Source organism: Dipodomys merriami, unplaced genomic scaffold (genome assembly GCF_024711535.1).
Source record: "Dipodomys merriami isolate MVZ:Mamm:240054 unplaced genomic scaffold, mDipMer1.0.p SCAF_3, whole genome shotgun sequence".
NCBI lineage: Eukaryota > Metazoa > Chordata > Mammalia > Rodentia > Heteromyidae > Dipodomys > Dipodomys merriami.
This window is the reverse complement of record NW_027204492.1, coordinates 12364136-12382352: the sequence shown is the minus strand read 5'-3', so window position 1 is coordinate 12382352 and position 18217 is coordinate 12364136. Positions and strand designations below refer to the sequence as shown.

Here is an 18217-nt window from a genome sequence, read left to right as displayed (position 1 = left end):
CAGATGTTATCCAAGATTGATCTTGTATGAGCCTAGGACAAAAGCCATACATCCTAATTATTGGTATTAATGTCCTTTATACTCGATCATGTTGTGCTAGAACTGCACAACATTGGAAACAGCCTTTGTGTCCAAAAAATAAAATGTACACTGTGCAAACGGTAAAGATCTAGTCTTTGAAATGAAATGATATTCTATACACATCAAGTAAAAATCAGAATATAACATTTTGCTTGTACTTTATCTCCATCTATTCAATTTATGTTCTCAAGGGTTTTTTTCCATCTCAAGAGCTTTGTGCTTGCTATTTTTTCTTTATGGGATGCCCTATTCTCATCCTTTGGAATAAAGGTGAAATGAGGCCTTCTTTTTTTTGGGGGGGGTCCCGTCCTGGGGCCTGAACTCTGGGCCTGGGCGCTGTCCCTCAGCTCTTCAGCTCAAGGCTAGCACTCTACCACTTGAGCCACAGCGACACTTTGGCTTTTTGGTTTTTGCTTATGTGGTGCTGAGGAATCGAACCCAAGGCCTCATGCATGCAAGACAAGTGCTCTACCACTGAGCCACCTTCCCAGCCCCAATGAGGCCTTCTTATAGGTACCTTCTCTTTCCACTCTTTCCTGTTAACTTTCGCCAATTACTGGACAATTCCTTTTGGAGATTTTCTAAATATTTTTAATGAGTATTTTAAGTTTGATTATCATTTATCTCCACAACTATTTTGTATGTGCCAAGAGAAGAGATACGTTATCCTCACATAAACAAGCCATAACTATACATTCAATCATATGCACTGTAGAGATTCTAGTGTTAGAACCCTCAGATATGAAAGCACTACAACATGAAAATAACTTTTAGACTTTTTATTTTATCTCTTTGTATGTCTCTGTGTCACTCTCTGACTCTCTCTCTTACACATACACACAGAGTTCTAGTACATAGAAAACAAAGTATTTAACTAATCTTGTACTTAACATTTCTGTACATGTAACCATTTAAATATAGACTCACAGAAAATATTCAGATTTATTTTTAAAATAAATGATGGATTTGGACATTGTGCACATAACCTGTAATCCTAGATACTTGAGAAGAGGAAGCAAGAAGATAATCAATTAGCGTTCAGCATGGGCAAAGAAAGCAAGACCCTAGGGGAACTATTCAAGGGGTAAAGCATTTGCATAGCATGTGCAAGGACCTAGGTTTCTACCTGCCTTATTTCTGTAAAAATAAAGAAAATGAAAAAGAAAGATGTGGTGGCCCACATTAGTGATCTAACCCCTTAGAACACAGGCAAGGGGTATATGAAAATATTTTTCTTGCAAAGCTGGTTGTTAAAACATTTATTAGGCTACCACGTGTTTGTTGACTAAATGCGTTATCATTTGAATAGAAGCTTCTTAGACCAAATTTAGAACTGAAGGGGTAGTTTAATGGAATAGCATCCTCCTACTGGGTAACAGTAAAGAATACAAGCTTTTAATTAAAATTTCAAAACCTTTTTTACCCATAATGTAAAAGGATCTCTTCACTGAGTGTTTTGTATGTGATACTTTAAATGACTATCATATCCTTATGTCATTCATATACTCCATATATAAACAGTAGATTAGATGGGTAGACAGACACAGTATATATTTAGCTAGAGGCATCTAGTAAGCCTGAGATTTTCTTAGAGTGTATACATATAAACATAAAAGGCTATACATGTCCATTCACCCAGAGAAAATCAGTATTCTCCTTCTACCCAGAACACATGCATACACAAACATACAAGTAGACATAATAAACCCAGAAGGCAGATTGTCACATTGTTATAAGTGTCATATATAAAACCTAGAGAGTTGATGGAGTTATATATGGTAGTGATTTTATCAATATTATCTTGAGTTTAAATTCTCTACCTGTATAATAGGAACTCATCTAATGGAAATGCTCATGAGCAATCACAAATTATTCTTAGTTGTCATGCCACCACCTGTCTGAATTTACCTATTGGTCAATTGATTTTATGTGGAAAATGTTGTTTATCATCATAGTTTCATCATGGATGTGGTAACAGTGATTGTAAGATCTATTTTTAATTATTGCAATTCAATTTAACTTCTTTTTCTGCAGTGCTTGACATTGAATCCATGACCTTAGTCATGTTAGGTAAATATTATACCACTGATCTATAGCCTCAATCCTAAATTCAGTTAGAAACTAACCATCTTGTTATACTCATGATAGTTTTAATTTATATAGTCAACTAATGAAAAGTAGCTTATTAACTGTTTAATAAAACCAGCTCTGAAAGAAAAAAATGTGCCAACATAGTTTATTTAAATTTTACTGATGTAAAGTATCTGTAGTAAATGATTTACAAATTAAAATAAAAAATAAAATTCTCATCATTGAATAATCTGAGCATCCAATTTTATCTCATACAACATCAGTGCTGATTTTTACTAGACAGCATCTGAAAACAATTCTTGAAGACAAGTGAACCATGATTTCACAACTAGACCCCTACTATGGCCTCAGAAATTTTTGCATTCTTAAATCTAATATGTGGCTTATGTTAAACTAACTCTTACTCACATACAAATTGTATCATTAAACGGAAACTCTTTTCACTTTTTACTCTGCTGGTTACAAGAGCACTATCGTTTTGGTCTTTTCTATAAATTATAGGAATTGGATCATTCTGTATTCTGCATAATTTAGTAATGTCTAAAAACTGGCCCAGAACATTCTGGGCAGTTTCACAATTACTTCACAAGCTGGTAAAAACTGGTTTCAAGTGCACTGCTGAGGTATTTGGTCAAACAACTTCCTATAAGGTATTTCTCTCATACTTAGCCATTAAAATATAGTCTTCCACCCACTTCATCTCCTCTACTTAGAACCTTTGTTTCTCCTTGTTGATGTGTGTATACTTCTCTAGAAAGTAATCCTTATGTTTTTTCTGAGTTCAGTGGAAGCCCTTATTTTAGAAATGTTCTAAACATTACAAGCAAGAAAATGACTGCCTTCTAGATAAACTACTCAACAAAAAACAAACTGTTCAAAACACAGATTTTATTAGGATTGAGAATATTGGACCATCCTAATATCAAATCATAGGACTGTATCTATTAACAATGTTTTAGTATTTGAAATGAAGGAATTACCTAGATACTTGTTTTTAACAGGGAACAGTGTCGTTTAAAAACTTCACCAAATTGATGACATAGCTCAGTAGAGCAAAGCATACAAGTAGTGCCTAGAATGTAGCATAATGATACCTAGAATGTGGGAATGTGATGTGATCCCGTATTGGAAAAAAAAAGGGAAGAAAGAAAGATAAAAGGAAAGAAATCAGGGAGCCAGTGGCTCGTGAATGTAATCCTAGTTACTCAGGAGTCTGAGAGCTAAGGACTGTGGTTTGAAGCCAGGAAAGTCCCGGTGAGACTTTTATCTCCAATTAACCACTAGAAAACCAGAAGTAGAACTGTGGCTCAAAGTGGTAGAGTACTAGTCTTGAGTGTAAAAGCTCAAGGACAGTACCCCAGCCCTGAGGCCAAGCTCCTGACAAACTAAAATAAAAAGAGCGAGAGGAAAAAAAACTTCAAATTTTAACTGGGAATGGTTTAGCCCACAATCTCCATACTCGGTAGACTGATGTAATAGGATATCAAGTTCAAGGTTAGCCTGGGTTACATAGTGAGACCTGTGTCAAAAAAATACAGCCTTGTCACTAAAATAATAAAGTAATTAAACTTCATCAATGGCTATGGACTCATCTTAGAGAAAGGAAATAATAGACCAATTTGCATGGAGAAATAGGGAGATTCCTTTCCGTCTTCATGGTCAACTTTTGTTTGCTTTTTTATTATAATTTCTATTTTAGGATTTGTACAAAGAAATTGCCATTGAACAAATCAGTTTAAAAGTACATCACATCTTTCTTTTCTTTTCTTTTCTTTTCTTTTTTTGCCAGTTGTGGGGCCTGAACTCTGGGCCTGGGCGCTGTCCCTCTTTTCTTCAGCTCAAGGCTAACACTCTACCACTTGAGCTACAGCGACACTTCTGGCTTTTTCTGCTTATGTGGCGCTGGGGAATCGAACTCAGGGCCTCATGCATGCAAGGCAGGCACTCTACCACTGAGCCACCATCCCAGCCTAAAAGTACATTACATCTTGATTGATGTCACCCTTTACTTGCTTTTAAGGCTCTAGGTTAACTAATAAATTTCAGAAAGTCTTCCATGTGTACTCTTCATTAGATAAATTATATGAAATTAAACTTTGCACATGTAGTCAAACAATGGAAATATATCATACTAATACTTTTCCATTATGCCACTGATATTCCTGGATTCTGTTTACTTATCTGTGTTACCTACTTGGTGATTTAGACAATATTTGCTGAATAGACGCATGAGCAAAGAAACAGTAGATTCTCCCGGAGGGTAAAATATAGCCACAGTAGTTTTTTAAATTAAAAATGTTAATTCAGAGATAAATACCCAGATGATTTGAAAATTTGAATATGATACAAAATTACTTCAGGTTGCAAAATTCTATGCCAGTGGCAACTTTCTGAAAGTTTAAACATGGGAAGTACTTACTCTACTACATAGCGAGAGGCAAAGAATTCAGATGGAAATCAGACAATGGTAGTAAAGGATGGTCTATAAGTCACACTCAATCTTCAGGAAGGAATTCTAGCACTCAGAGCTGATGGTTTTTCATTAAGAACAGAGGCTGTCAAAACACTACAGGCTATCAGACAGATTGACATAGAAATTGGATCATATAGCAATTATTATGCTTTCTTTGCATTGACTTTAATTACATCCATACTAGTGCTTCTCAAACTTTATTATGTGTGAATACATGAGAAAACAGAACCCTTATACATTATTGGAATGTCAGTATAGATATTCCTCAAAAAGCTAAACACAGAACTACCATATGATCCTGTTAAACCACTGTTGGACATATATCTGAAGAAATGCAAATGAATATATAATAGACATATCTACATGTCTATGTTTATAGCAGAACTATTTACAATAGCCAAGATAAGGAGCAGCATAGGTGCCAATATCCAATAATAGGATAAAGAATACATGATACATACAATGGAGTATTATTCAGTAGGGAACTCTAATACACTGTTGGTGGGATTGTAAACTTGTTCAACCATTTTGGAAAGCAGTATAAAGGTTCCTCAAAAACCTAAACATAGAACTATCTTATGACCCAGCAGGTCCATGCTTAGGCATTTATCCAGTAAAACACAAAGTTATAGCAAAGCCACCAACAGAACCGTGTTCATTGCAGCACTATTCACCATAGCCAAAATATGGAATCATCTCAGATGGCCTTCAATGGACAAAGGAATCAAGAAAATGTGGTTATATATGCACAATGGAATTTTACTCATATCTGAGAAAGAATGATATTGTACCACTTGTAAAGAAATGAAGTGAAGTAGGACAGACCCATGGAAACAAAGGTTGCATGGTTTCTGCCATTGGTGGTAGCTAGAATGTGCCTATAAATCTATAACTAAACAGACTCGGTGGTGTGCAATGCTTACAAATGAATTAAGTATGATAGACTCCTAGGGGATTCCAAATAATATAATCTTTTAGAAAGACTAGGTCAAAGCCAAACAAAACCACAACCAGGAAACTGGTACATGTGAGGAGGTTTGGGCCAAGGGGAAAGAGGTAAATGAATGAAGGGGAAAAAGGAGTGGGAAAATGTAGTCAAGAATTCATTGTACATACCACAAAGTTAAGAAAATAAGGAAAGGGGAATATGGAAGGAGGATGACAATGATGCATTGTATTCATAAATGCTTTGGTGCTGGGAAGGTGGCTCAGTGGTAGAGTGCTTGCCTTGCATGCATGAGGTCCTGGGTTCAATTCCTCAGTACCACATAAGCAGAAAAAGCCGGAAGTAGTGCTGTGGCTTAAGTGGTAAGTGCTAGCTTTGAGCTGAAGAACTGAGGGACAGCGCTAAGGCCCAGAGTTCAGGCCCCATGACTGGCCCCCCAAAAATGCTTTATATGACTACTTAAGGATAATAAAAAGGTTACTTTTTAATTTTTTAAAAATTTATTATAAAGGTGATGTACAGAGGGGTTACAATTACATAAGGCAAGTGTATTGAGTACAGTGTCACCTCTCCCCTTGTTAAAATTTTTTTGAAGTGAAGTAAATTATGCCATTTTCAGGAAAATGGATGGAATTGGACATAATCATGTTGAAAAAAATCAGACAATCTCAGAAAAACATATACATAGTATTAAGAAAGTGGGACTATTAGGAGGGAAAAAATGGCAGGGTGAAAAATATAGAAGATAATGGGGTGAATATGACCAAAGTTCATTATATATATATATATATATATATATATATATATGCATAATGAAATACACTAAAAACTTAAAAATAAGGAAGGAGAGAAGGCCTAAAATAGTAATTTGAAAAAAAAGTAATATAAGGGAGGTAAATTTGATCAAAATACATTATATGAATGTATTTAAATATAATCAAATTCCTTTGCACAAGTAATGCATGTGACTAAAAACTTCAGTGTTTATATGAATCACCTGTCAAATGTTAAATGTTAAAATACAGAATTCGATTTATTATATTTGATTCTGCATATCGATAGAGCTTCCATTTGATGCCAGTGTGGTTTGGTTCTAGGCTACCCTTTGAGTAGCAAGGAAGTAGAGAATATACTCAGGAAAGCAGAAGATAGTTCTTTCTCCTAGTTCTCTAGTGTGTCTAAGAGTCATTCAGGTAACTACTTGGTTGTTACCTAATAAGGATATACAGGCTGAACATTCTACTAAGAGCTTTCATTACATGTTACATTTTGTCAGTATGGATATGAAGTGTTATTACCTTTTCCATTTAAATGTGTCAATACAGTCCAGCCTGTATATTTTAAATCATTTCCCTCATTTCCTTGGCACATCTGTATTAAGTTCTTAATATGTTAAGTGCACAACACTAAATGCTGGTGGGAAATTAAATTTAGACCCATGGGTTTGTACTAGGTAGAAATTGGATCCGTAGAAGTGATTTGCAAGTACACAAAATGAGATTGGGCTTTGTAATGCTTCAGAGTTCATCAAAATTAGAAAGGGCGCAACTTGGATAAGCTAGAGTTCATCAAACATCCCTGCCACATAAGGAACAAATTACAGACTGAGAATAGGGGCCACAATAATCTGGGAATCAATGAAACCTACACTAGAATTAAGTGGTACATAAGTAATGACATGCAAAATCACGCTTGTGCTGGATAGTAATTAGGCCTCACCAATAATAATGTGCCCTAATGACAGTAATGATCTTTTCTAGCATAAGACCAAGTAACGACTGTTCTGAGGAGGAAAATCTGGTATCCTATGCCAATGAGATGAGAACTGACACTCACGACAAATATTTAAAAGATCCTTGTTCTCAGAGACCTAAATAGAAATTGAAATATATTAGGGAGGCCTCCTTCAAGACAGTTGGCCTTTGACATTCTGCCTATTTGGCATCTAATCATTAATGTTGCTAGAAGGTTTTCAATTAAATTCCAAATGTCTACAAGATCCCCTGTGTAGATTTAACAAGTCCTCCATGATAGTTTGCACATGAACTGTCTTCCCTGTCAGGCTTGGGCTGGGTCAATGAACAGTGCATGTTAAAAACAGTCCAGTGAAGCTTTTTTTCTGTTAGACCTGTGCCAGATCTTAGTAAGGTGTTACCTTGGTTTGGATATGGTTGAGTGGATACCCCATGAGCTCATATGATGAAATTTAATTCCCATAGTGAAGAAGCAATTAATTCCTAAATAGATTAGGGTCATAGAATGCATTGTCAAGATATTAGGAGAAGGACCTAAAAGATATTTCAGAGATCTTCAAATCTATCCCTCCTATGATAGGCTCAGAGATCTAGAAAGGCAGAATGGTTTGAGTATGTCCTTATGGCAGTTTTCAAGGCTTTAGCATCTACACCCACCTCAGAACCCTGTTGTGTTATCCTGATACAGCAATCCTTGGCCACTTAGCTGTGGCTCAAATGGCCTCTGATGGAACTCAACCTGCTGCTGTGGTGTCTGCCTGATGATAAATCTACACTATGTAGAATACAGAAGCCTAAAGGCATAGAGCCTTCCACTGAGATTTTGTTGGAAAGCTTGAGAGGCTAGCAGAAGCCCGCCTCAGTGAAAGTTCCCACAGAGAGCTCCACTAGGGCAAGACAAATGAAGCCATGGAAAAATCGCCATCACTGAAACCTCACAACAAAGCAAATATAGCATAAAGCAAATATAGCATATGTAACGTGCACTCACAAGAGTGTAAGAGAGCTGTAAGCATGGTTTGAGTCCCGCAGAGTAATTGGATTCAGGCTGCTTGGGTCCCTTGAAACCCAAACTCTGCTCTAGCATTGGGGTCTGGAATTTTAACATCTTCCCTACTGGGTTTCAGCCATACTTGGGATTCGCTACTTGTCTAATCTTCCATCTTGGAATGGGAATGTATACTCTGGGACTATTCCACCATGTAATGTTAGAATAACTAACTTACTTTGATTTTACAGGATCACACTTGGAATAAGTTTGCCTTGGAACTTGGATAAAAAATTCAACTTTGGATTTCAGAATTATTTCTGGAATAAGGTAAGTCTTTGAAACTATTGCAGATTGAATGGCAGTATTTTACATTTTGAGAAGGGTATGAATTCTCTGGGCCAGGACTAGTAAGTAGACTATGGCTTGCATATGATTTGCATGTATCCCCAAATGGTTTATTTGGTTTAGTCTCTCCCATGTATTAGATAGTATCTCAAATTGGTTTTAATTTTCATTTGCCTTTTATTTATTCATGTTGAACACCATTCCAAGTGCTTACTGGCCATCTGTATATCTTTTTAATGTCAAATATCTCTTCATGTCTTTTGCTGGTTTCTAATTGCGTTATTTGCTTTAAACTTATTGCAACGTAAAGTCCTTTATATGTCCTAGATATACCTTTTTGTGTGTGCTGATCATGGGGCTTGAACTCAGGGTCTGGGCACTGTCTCTAAGCTTTTTTGGCTTACCACTAGTGCTCTATCATTTGAGCATAGTAGATAATAATCTCAGACTTTCCCACCTATACTGGCTTCCAGCTGTAAACCTCAGATCTCAGCCTCCTGAACAGCTAGGATTACAGGTATGAGCTAACAGCACCCAGCTTGTATAAATATTTGATCAGAAATATCTATTGTAAATATTTCTTCCCAGTCTCAGGTTTGCCATTTTCTTAATGGCATTTTTGTGAGGCAGTAATGGGATTTTAACTCAGGTAGGTTCTGGTGCTTTTTAGGCAAGTACTCCCAACCCTTAGCCATTTTAATGGCATTTTTTGTTGTGAAGAAAATTTTAATTTGCCTACATTATAAAATTTTTTCTTAAAATGTTGGTGTTGTTCATTAAACACGAACATATAATAGCATTCCTTCAAAATAAGCGGTTCCCTTATCTAATTAGCAGCTTGGCTAGCTTATTCCTGTGAAGGCATGCAGGAAACTTCTAGTCAGTATGACAGGGGAACTTATTAGGAATGCATAATTTCAGACCACATCCCATCTAACTGGATCAAAATCTATATTCTAACAAGATCCCAGATGATTGGGAAGTGAATTAAAATTTAAAGAGTACTGATCTGCACAAAGCAACATTTCACCACCTCACTGTGACTTTTCTCCTTTATCAGTGCCATAAAGTTTCAGTGCTCAAGTAACACTTTCATGAAACTCCACCATTTTTCTCATTAGGGCAAAGAACTTATGTCAGCATATGTATATGTGACTTTTCATGTTCATTTGTCCTTAGTTACCGATATTTGCTTCAATTCCAGATACTCTGCTGCAGCCAGGGAGCCTAAGTCTAACAGCTGGATTAGTTTAGGTATTTTAGCAGAGCTGTATCCTTGTCTCTCCTGAGACACCACTGAGTCAAGCAATGCCTTTCTTCCTACCATCTGGTTAGCTCCTATGCAAATTCATGCTGCCTCTGCTCTGAAAAAGCTCCATTTTGTATCCTAATCGGGTCTGGTGATTACTTTCTTTTCTTCTGTATTGTTGGTTATTGTAAGAAGAACTTGCTAGAAAATATTTAGTTTTGCCCATTAATTTGCTCAACTTTCTTTATGTAATGTCAGTGTAAGTACAAATGTAATTTATGCAACACCCAGGGCAGTATTATAAAGGCTTATAATTGTACCATATTGAATTTTGTTGACATCTGCCCTTGAAGACATTCTAATGTGTAGTGGTTTGCAAGGCATCTGTTCTATTACAGTATTCGATGATCACTTCATTAGACTTTCAGTTGCATTAATTCCATCCAATATACCACCAAAAATTAGGGCTAATACAGGCTAGAGTAATTCTCTAAGTATTAAACGGAATTGATATATATATATATATATATATATATATATATATATATATATATATAATTCACTCTATTACCTTTAAGTAGTTGTACAAAGGAGTTTCCATTTAACAAAGCTGTTTATTGATAATATGCATCTTGATCAATGCCATCCCTTTCAACATTCTCACCCATCCCTCCCCTCTCCTTCTGTTTTTTTGTCAGTTGTGGGGCTTGAACTCAGGGCCTGAACACTATCCGTGAGCATCTCTGTGCTGAAGGCTAGTGCTCTACCACTTGAGCCATATCAACCCTTTCAGATTTTGAGTGGTTAATTGGAGAAAAGAATCTCACAGGGACTTTTCTTCCCTGGGACAGTTTCCAACAGTGATCCTCAGATCTCAGTCTCCTGCATAGCTAAGATTACAGATATGGGCCACGGAAGCCCTCACTCTTAATTTTGTGGGATATACATTGAATTTTTCCCTGCATTCTCCCCTCCTCTTCATTTGGCTATCCCTTTCCCCTTTATACCATATATTTTTTGTAGGCAGTGAAATCACTGGCTAAGGAATGTATTCAGTAGGTTAGGAAAATCTCCCACTTATTAGCAGTGTATACTTGAGCAAATTATGTAGCCTCTTTGAGTCTTAATTTCCCGTATATGAAATAGTGGTAAATGAAACATGCTTATCAAATTCAATGTTAAGAAAACATTTTGGCAGTTGCTTGGCCCATAGTATATGTTCAATAAATACATGTCATAGTCTATGATAGTTATTATTGCACAGACTACCTTAGCTGAGACAGATGCTTAGAACTCATACTTTTTGCCATGGTGAGATAGAAAGTTCCTTTTGATGTTTGTGTTTGTGTGTATGTGTATTTATATAAAATATGCAGGCATGCAGGCATTGTATCTGGAAGTTGTATTATACAAGGGAGGCTAGCAAACCATGGACGATTGGTAATGACAAGAAAAAGTCAAACTGATCTTTCTCACCATTGCACAGTTGATTATTTTGTTTTGAGTCTTTGTGTTTATGGGCAGAAGTGTCCAGGGATTAGAGAGCTGTTTCAAGTGTCCTTCTCTGCTCATTAAAGCAGCTGAAAGGTTAAGGGTGCATTCAAAACTTGCCATCTCTGCCTTAACTATAAGAAAATGTCATATCATTTTTTAATGTGCTGTATCACAAATCTGGGAAGATTTCTGGACACAGGGCTAGAAGGTGATAATTAAGCAAGTGAAGAATTTCCTTCTTGCTTGGGAAAGACTGAGAAAATGAGAAAGCCTGTTTGGTCAGATAATATTCCACATGAAGGACTGATTACCAAAAGGCACAGAAAGAGTTTTCATTTTCTGATACCAGCTCCCTGAGCTATACTTATTTGTAGCTTTTTAAGTTCAGCGAATTCCTGAGAAGAACTGAAAGGTCTGGAGCAGATGAAGTCATGGGCAAGCAGAGAAACACAGTAACAACATAAAGAAAACTGACGTTTTTGATTTGCTGCTTTTTATTAGGACAGTGAAACGTTGGAGCCTAAAGTTCTTTATGGTGTGTCTCCTGAGTCAAGAAGTTTCGACTCTTCCCCACCTATCCCTCTCCCCTTGGCAACCTGTATAGAGTGTTCTGTATGATGTACCTGCTTGTTGAGATTTTATGTGAATGTAAATTAGTGAGCTTCTATTGTGAAGAGAACAGCTTGATAGGAAATCAGCTTAAAAGCTAAAGGTTACTCTTAAATATTACATTGCATATTTATTTTTATGTCCACCTTGCAAAAGTGCTTACCAAGGAGGTGTGTGCCAGAAAGCACTATTGATTTGAGAACCTTTTGCTGCATTTTGGTACATACTGTCATTAGGCCAGCATCTGAGATGTGAAAGACTCTTCCTGTAGCAGGAACCTTGTGAAAATGGCGAGGAAAATGCTTATCAGAACCTTGTTCCCGATTCTCCATTATTAAGTGAAAACTCCTGTGGCCTCTGCCTGCTTGTTCCTGTGACTCTGAAACCATTAGGGAGACAGAGGATGCTTAGCGGCCTAAATTTTCCCAGCATCCTACAGCTACCCTACCTTAATTATTTCACCTTTCTCTTAAATTTTCCTATTTGCTTTTTGTTCTATCACTGATGACTATAGCACTCTGGAAAGAGAGGTGTGTGTGTGTGTGTGTGTGTGTGTGCGCGCGCACACACACACCAGCGTTTTTAGCTTTCTTTCCTTAAAGGCAACTGATTTAGGGAAAAGAAATATAAAATGAGAAATACTTGAGGTTCAGGCTGAATGCTGACACTGCCTTACAACTTTTAAGCTGCTATAACAAAATGTCACAGGCTAGGTAGCTTATACACAACAAAATTGTTGCTCATAGTTCTGAAAAGTAGAAAATGCAAGATCAAAGCCCTGACAGATTAGATATCTGATGGGGGGAGCCACTTCCAGGTTACTATAAAAAAACAAGTTCCTTGCGAGGCCCTCACATAGTAGAGGTAGCAAAGCATTTCTTCCAGGTCCTTTAATAAGGGTACTATCCCAGTTTGTAAGGATCTCTTCCTAATGATCAATCATATCACAAAATCTTTCCCTTCCTAATACCACCACCTTGGTTGTTAGGCTGAATTTTGGGAAAAACACACCTTCAGTCTATAGAAGCCAGTCATAAACTGTGTGCTCTGGGAAAGTGATTTCATGTTTCTGAATTCATTTTTGTAATCTACAAAGTCAACAAAATAAGAACTTGTAGGTTGTCAGTAGAATAGAAAGAAAGAATATGTTTAACAGCATAATATCTGACTTCTGTGCAAATATTAAACATTACTTGGTATTTTTCCAAGCCTGATGCAGTCCCTACTCCTTTTCAGGGTCTTTCAGAACTATGGATCCTCTCTGGTTCCCTGAACCATTCAGGGGTTGTAGTGTATCCATGCTATCTGTCTTTCTTTCTTGATTTTGCTCAAGGATCTCCTGCTAATATGTCTACTCTTGTTCCTGGTTTATTCCTCTCGATCAAAGGGTTCAAGAATTTAAAAGTAGCTCCTGTTGTCTTACTCATTCAGTAACCTCTTCTTGTAGCTTCTGAGGTTAATCTCTTCCTTAACCCAGAGTTCTCTTTTTTCTGGCACTGCTGCCTTTTGTATCTTGGTAGCTGGATTCAGCTCTGAATCGTTTCCTTACTCCCACAGATCCTTGAGTCTAATTGATCTTGGAGGGGAGGAGAGGCACTGCAACATATACCTTCCACCAAATCTGCATACCAATATCACAGTGACTGGCTATGGCCAAGCAGTAGCTGCAAAGTAGATAGCCAGCTTTATTTCACTCAGCCTACAGTGTTTAAACGCTTGACTGGGACTAAGGCACTGTGGCTAAATCTAAGATCAACTTCAATGTCATGGAACCTCAAGAAGAGAAGAGCAGAGTTCTGAGCAACAGTTGCAAATTTCTGATGTCTAAGTATATAAGGCCCTCTCGTTTAAACTACAGTCTGGGATTTTTGAATATCAATAGTTGCTCCTAGATCTCCAAAAGAAGAGGAAGGAAGAAAAGCAATTATTTTGTTACTGAATTCCTTGATTGTATCCACATCAATGTAAAGTAAGTGACAGGATAGAAAAACAGCCTAAAGTAGATCTTCAGAAATCAAATCAATTCTCTAGTAGGGACTAGATGAACTTCCTTTAAGGAAGACAGGTAAGCTTATCACAGCAATAGGTTTAAGATCATACACTCTGGTAAAGCATCATGGTACACTGGAACTCATATACATCTTCCCTACGTTTAGTGGACCTACCTATCAGATTATTTAATGAAGTAGTGAGTCCTCCAAATCTGAATCATTTTGGCCTTTAATTAGTGTATTTAGAAATGCCCTCTCCTATAATTATTTGATTTCTCTTGCCTATCCCACTGCAGTTTACATTATCATTTTTTAGGAGTTACAAAACAAAACTTTCTATCATCCATGAAATACTTTGGTACTTTGATTTCAGCAGAAAATGGAGGAAATATGATAGAACACCAACTCTGGGTTTCTCAGTAGTCTTCCCATGTCTTGTGTTCAGTTTGCATATCTCAGACAAAAGCATACCATAATACATGTTGATTTAACAGCTGAAGAAATAAATGCAAAGTGTTAGCTAATAATCACAGTTGCCTTAAAAGCAGCTTTGTGGAGATCAAATGAAAAGATATATGTATTTAGCACTGTGTCTGCCACATAGCAGAAAAGGGTTCAATAAATCTGAGTTCCATTTTTCTTCCTTGCTCTCTCTCCCTGATATGCACATCCCCCCAACCACCTCTCAGGGAGCCCTGTTGAAAATGCTGTAGCAAATATTTCATTTCAGGCTGTCTTCCCTCAGCACCTCTAGAGATTTCCTCCCACGCAGCTGGTGTGCGCATTTAGATGGCAAGTGACTCAGGGACCTTGTCAACAGGGTGATGAAAACAGTCACAAGAGAAAAGGATAGTCTGAAGGAAGAAATAACTACTGAGCGCTCAATGTCCATTGATCAAACTGAGAAAGGTACACTTTGGGTGATCGGAAGTTTTGGTGGAGCTCAATTAGTCAAGAATATTTCTAGAGCCTGGTGCTGGTGGCTCACACCTGTAATCCTAGCTACTCAGGAGGCTGAGATCGAGGATCATGGTTCAAACCCATCCCAGGCAGGAAAGTCCATGAAACTCTTATCTCCAAAAAACCACCAGAAAACCGGAAGTGGTGCTGTGGCTCAAGTGATAGAGTGCTAGCCTTGCGCTGAGGAGCTGAGGGACAGTGCTCAGGACCAGAGTTCAAGCCCCACGACTGAAAAAAAAAAGAATATTTCCAGATTCTTACTCATTTTAGTACTTAGAGAAATTAGAGAACAGCAAGAAGTAAGCCTGATCAGAAGTCAATTCAAGGTATCTTTACCGGTTCATACACACTCAGTGGTGAGCTTAGAAAACAAGGAATAGGTAAATAGCTTTTGCTGCTACTGAGGACCCTGTGAACCATCCTATGCCAATGAAATAAGACTCCTTTTGGTCTGATCTTTACGGGTTTTCATAGATGGTCCAAGGCAGACATCTTTCACAAACCCCACTTGCCTTTTGAATGTCACTGTGTCATAGCTGATGTTTATGTCTTCCTTTTTCCTTTTCTCTTCCTGTTACACTCTGTCTTTCTGAGCAGTTGATTGCCTATTTGTACTACATCACTGCTTTCCCACACTTGCCATGGTCTCTCCTTTCATTAGCCAGAGCACTCCAGCCATCTAATCCAATTGCAGAGTTGTGTTCCTTGCTACGACTTCATGTCAGCAAATGCACTGACTTTCCAGACTCACCTCCACCTGCACTTGCTCTGCAATGTTCAACTTGATTAAATGAACTTCTGGCTAAGTTTCATTTTATTGTAAATACCTCATCTTACCTTCTGAAAATATTCACCCTACCATGATTGGCACTCACATACACACCAGGCAAAATATTACAATTTTTATGAATAATTGTCTTTGTGCCAAGCTGATTAGTACATGATTGGTGAAAATGAACATAGGAGTTGGTTAATATTCTCATGGGTCTCAGGGTCTAGCCTCTCTTATGATGACTTGTGATTATTTAGGCAAGGAGTCTTACCTGAAATTCTGGATTGATACTATTGAAGATGAGGAAAAGGAAAGAAAATAGAATCTTACCTTAGGAGAGTTTAGATTGTTGTGGAGAATATGGTACACATGTGATAAATAAAATGATTGGAGAACAACAAAGCACATAGTTGAATACTGGACATAAATGCCTGCTTCTTAGCAGACTAGGAAAAGAGGAGATATCTACATCAAGGTGAAAATCTAGGTTAAGCACCAAACAGCAAGTGCCAAGAATTTCAAATACTGTAGGTTTGTAGAAGGCATAGTGAAAGCACAGATCTTAAGGACCTTGAAAGAAAAGGGAAAATTTGTCTGTAGGATACCAGTATGAAGATGCTCCTTTAAAGAATAGCTAGGAAGAAGAGAAGGCAAACTATGTCAGGCTGGGTAAACAGAGAACAGATGTTTAGTTTTTTAAGACACTGTGAGATAATATTCTAACAAGAACTTCAACTGTGGAAGACCTTAGAGGATGGATTAGGTATAGTCTTTGTACTTTATCCTATAGCTGCGCAGGTACCACTAAAAATGCTTTTTTTGTATGTTTTTTTATTGTAAAAATGTTGTAAGGAGGGGTTACAGTTACATGAACAAGGTAATGAGTACATTTCCTATTAAGCATTGTTGCCTCCTTTGTTTTCCCCCTACCATCCTTTCCCTCCCACCTCCACAAATATCCCCCTCCCCACCGAGATTGTAAAGTTCATTTTCAACATATTGTTTTGTACATCTCATTGTTACAATGGGTCAACCTGTATCCTTATTTAAGCATTTTGTTTTTTCCCTTCCCTTCCCCGAATTAGAGAAGTGTATATACAAGGTACAGGGCACTGACATCAGATACAGTGAAAATAGGCATTATACCATGGGAGAGGAACATACAAACCAACAAAAAATCACCAGAAGGGAACCCTACTGCATTGCTGGTGGGAGTGTAAATTTGTTCAACCACTTTGGAAGGCAGTATGGAAGTTCCTCAAAAGACTCCACATAGAGCTCCCCTATGACCCAGCAATCCCACTTTTGGGCATTTACCCAAACGCTCACAAACAAAGCCATACTAAGGCCACCACCACAACTATGTTTATTGCAGCATTATTTACCATAGCTAAGATATGGAACCAACCCAGTTGCGCCTCAGTAGATGAATGGATCAAGAAAATGTGGTATATATACACAGTGGAACTCTATGCCTCCATTAGAAAGAATGACATCGCCCCATTTGTTAGGAAATGGAAAGACTTGGAGAAAATTATATTAAGTGAAGTAAGCCAGGCCCAAAGAAACATAGGTCCCATGGTTTCCCTTATTTGTAGTAACTAGTACATGTGTAGGACAAGCAGAAAAGGCCAAAATCTATGTACATATGACCATATAAGATGATGTTAAGTGAAATGAACCCTAAGATAGGGACACAAATATCTTTTTTTTCTTGCTATTGTTTCTAACATATTTATAATGTACCACTAAAAATTCTTAAAAGGGAAAGGAGAGAAATACACTTTACCAAAAGAGTTTTTAAAAGCAGTATTCCATTGACTTCTGCCTGTGGGTTGTTGTTGGTAATAGTGATGATAGGGAAGTTACCATGAAGTTGTGATACAAATTTCAAGAAGAAGAAATGGGCTAAGTGGACCCCTTGATTTTGGACTAGATATTTACAGAAACAATGCGCAACATTTTAAAGGCAAAAAAATCAAATGATTTTTTAAATTTACAATCAATAGGTCAGTTGTTGGTGACTTGGGATGTTTGACCTCTTCTAGTTTCATGTTTTAAGGAAATATAAGAACAAGGCGAATATTGATTTTTTTCTTTTAATTATGTATGAGTAAAAATATGTCTTATGTGCCAGTGAATATCTTTTCTTCTTTAAATCTAAATCTACTGAAAATACTTTTTTATGGCCAATTAACAATTCTATAACAATAATTTTAAAATGCATGCTCTTTTTCCTGGCAATACAATGCTTTACTATTTTGCATAGATATACTTTATTTTTACATAGCTATCATTATAACTGTTTATATAACTGCCATTGAAATTTGTAGATTAAATGAACATATTGTAATAGAAAACTAAACTACATAAAAGTGAATGAAGGTGTGAAACAGTGAAAAATAAAAATGCTATTTGACATAATTTGCTATGACTCCTCAAGCTGTCAAACTATACATGA

General features: G+C 37.0%; 1 protein-coding gene and 1 pseudogene across 2 annotated transcripts in view; both read left to right on the top strand.

Moving 5' to 3' along the window:
• Positions 1–18217, top strand: part of LOC138839326 (putative MAGE domain-containing protein MAGEA13P) — a 218636-nt gene that overhangs the window by 74735 nt on the left and 125684 nt on the right. For both annotated transcript variants that reach the window (XM_070038894.1, XM_070038895.1), the window contains one exon: positions 8585–8663. The gene's annotated coding sequence lies outside the window, so the exon portion shown is untranslated. The remainder of the gene's footprint in view (positions 1–8584; positions 8664–18217) is intronic.
• LOC138839731 (putative high mobility group protein B1-like 1) overlaps positions 4401–18217 on the top strand; it is a 127994-nt pseudogene continuing 114177 nt past the window's right edge.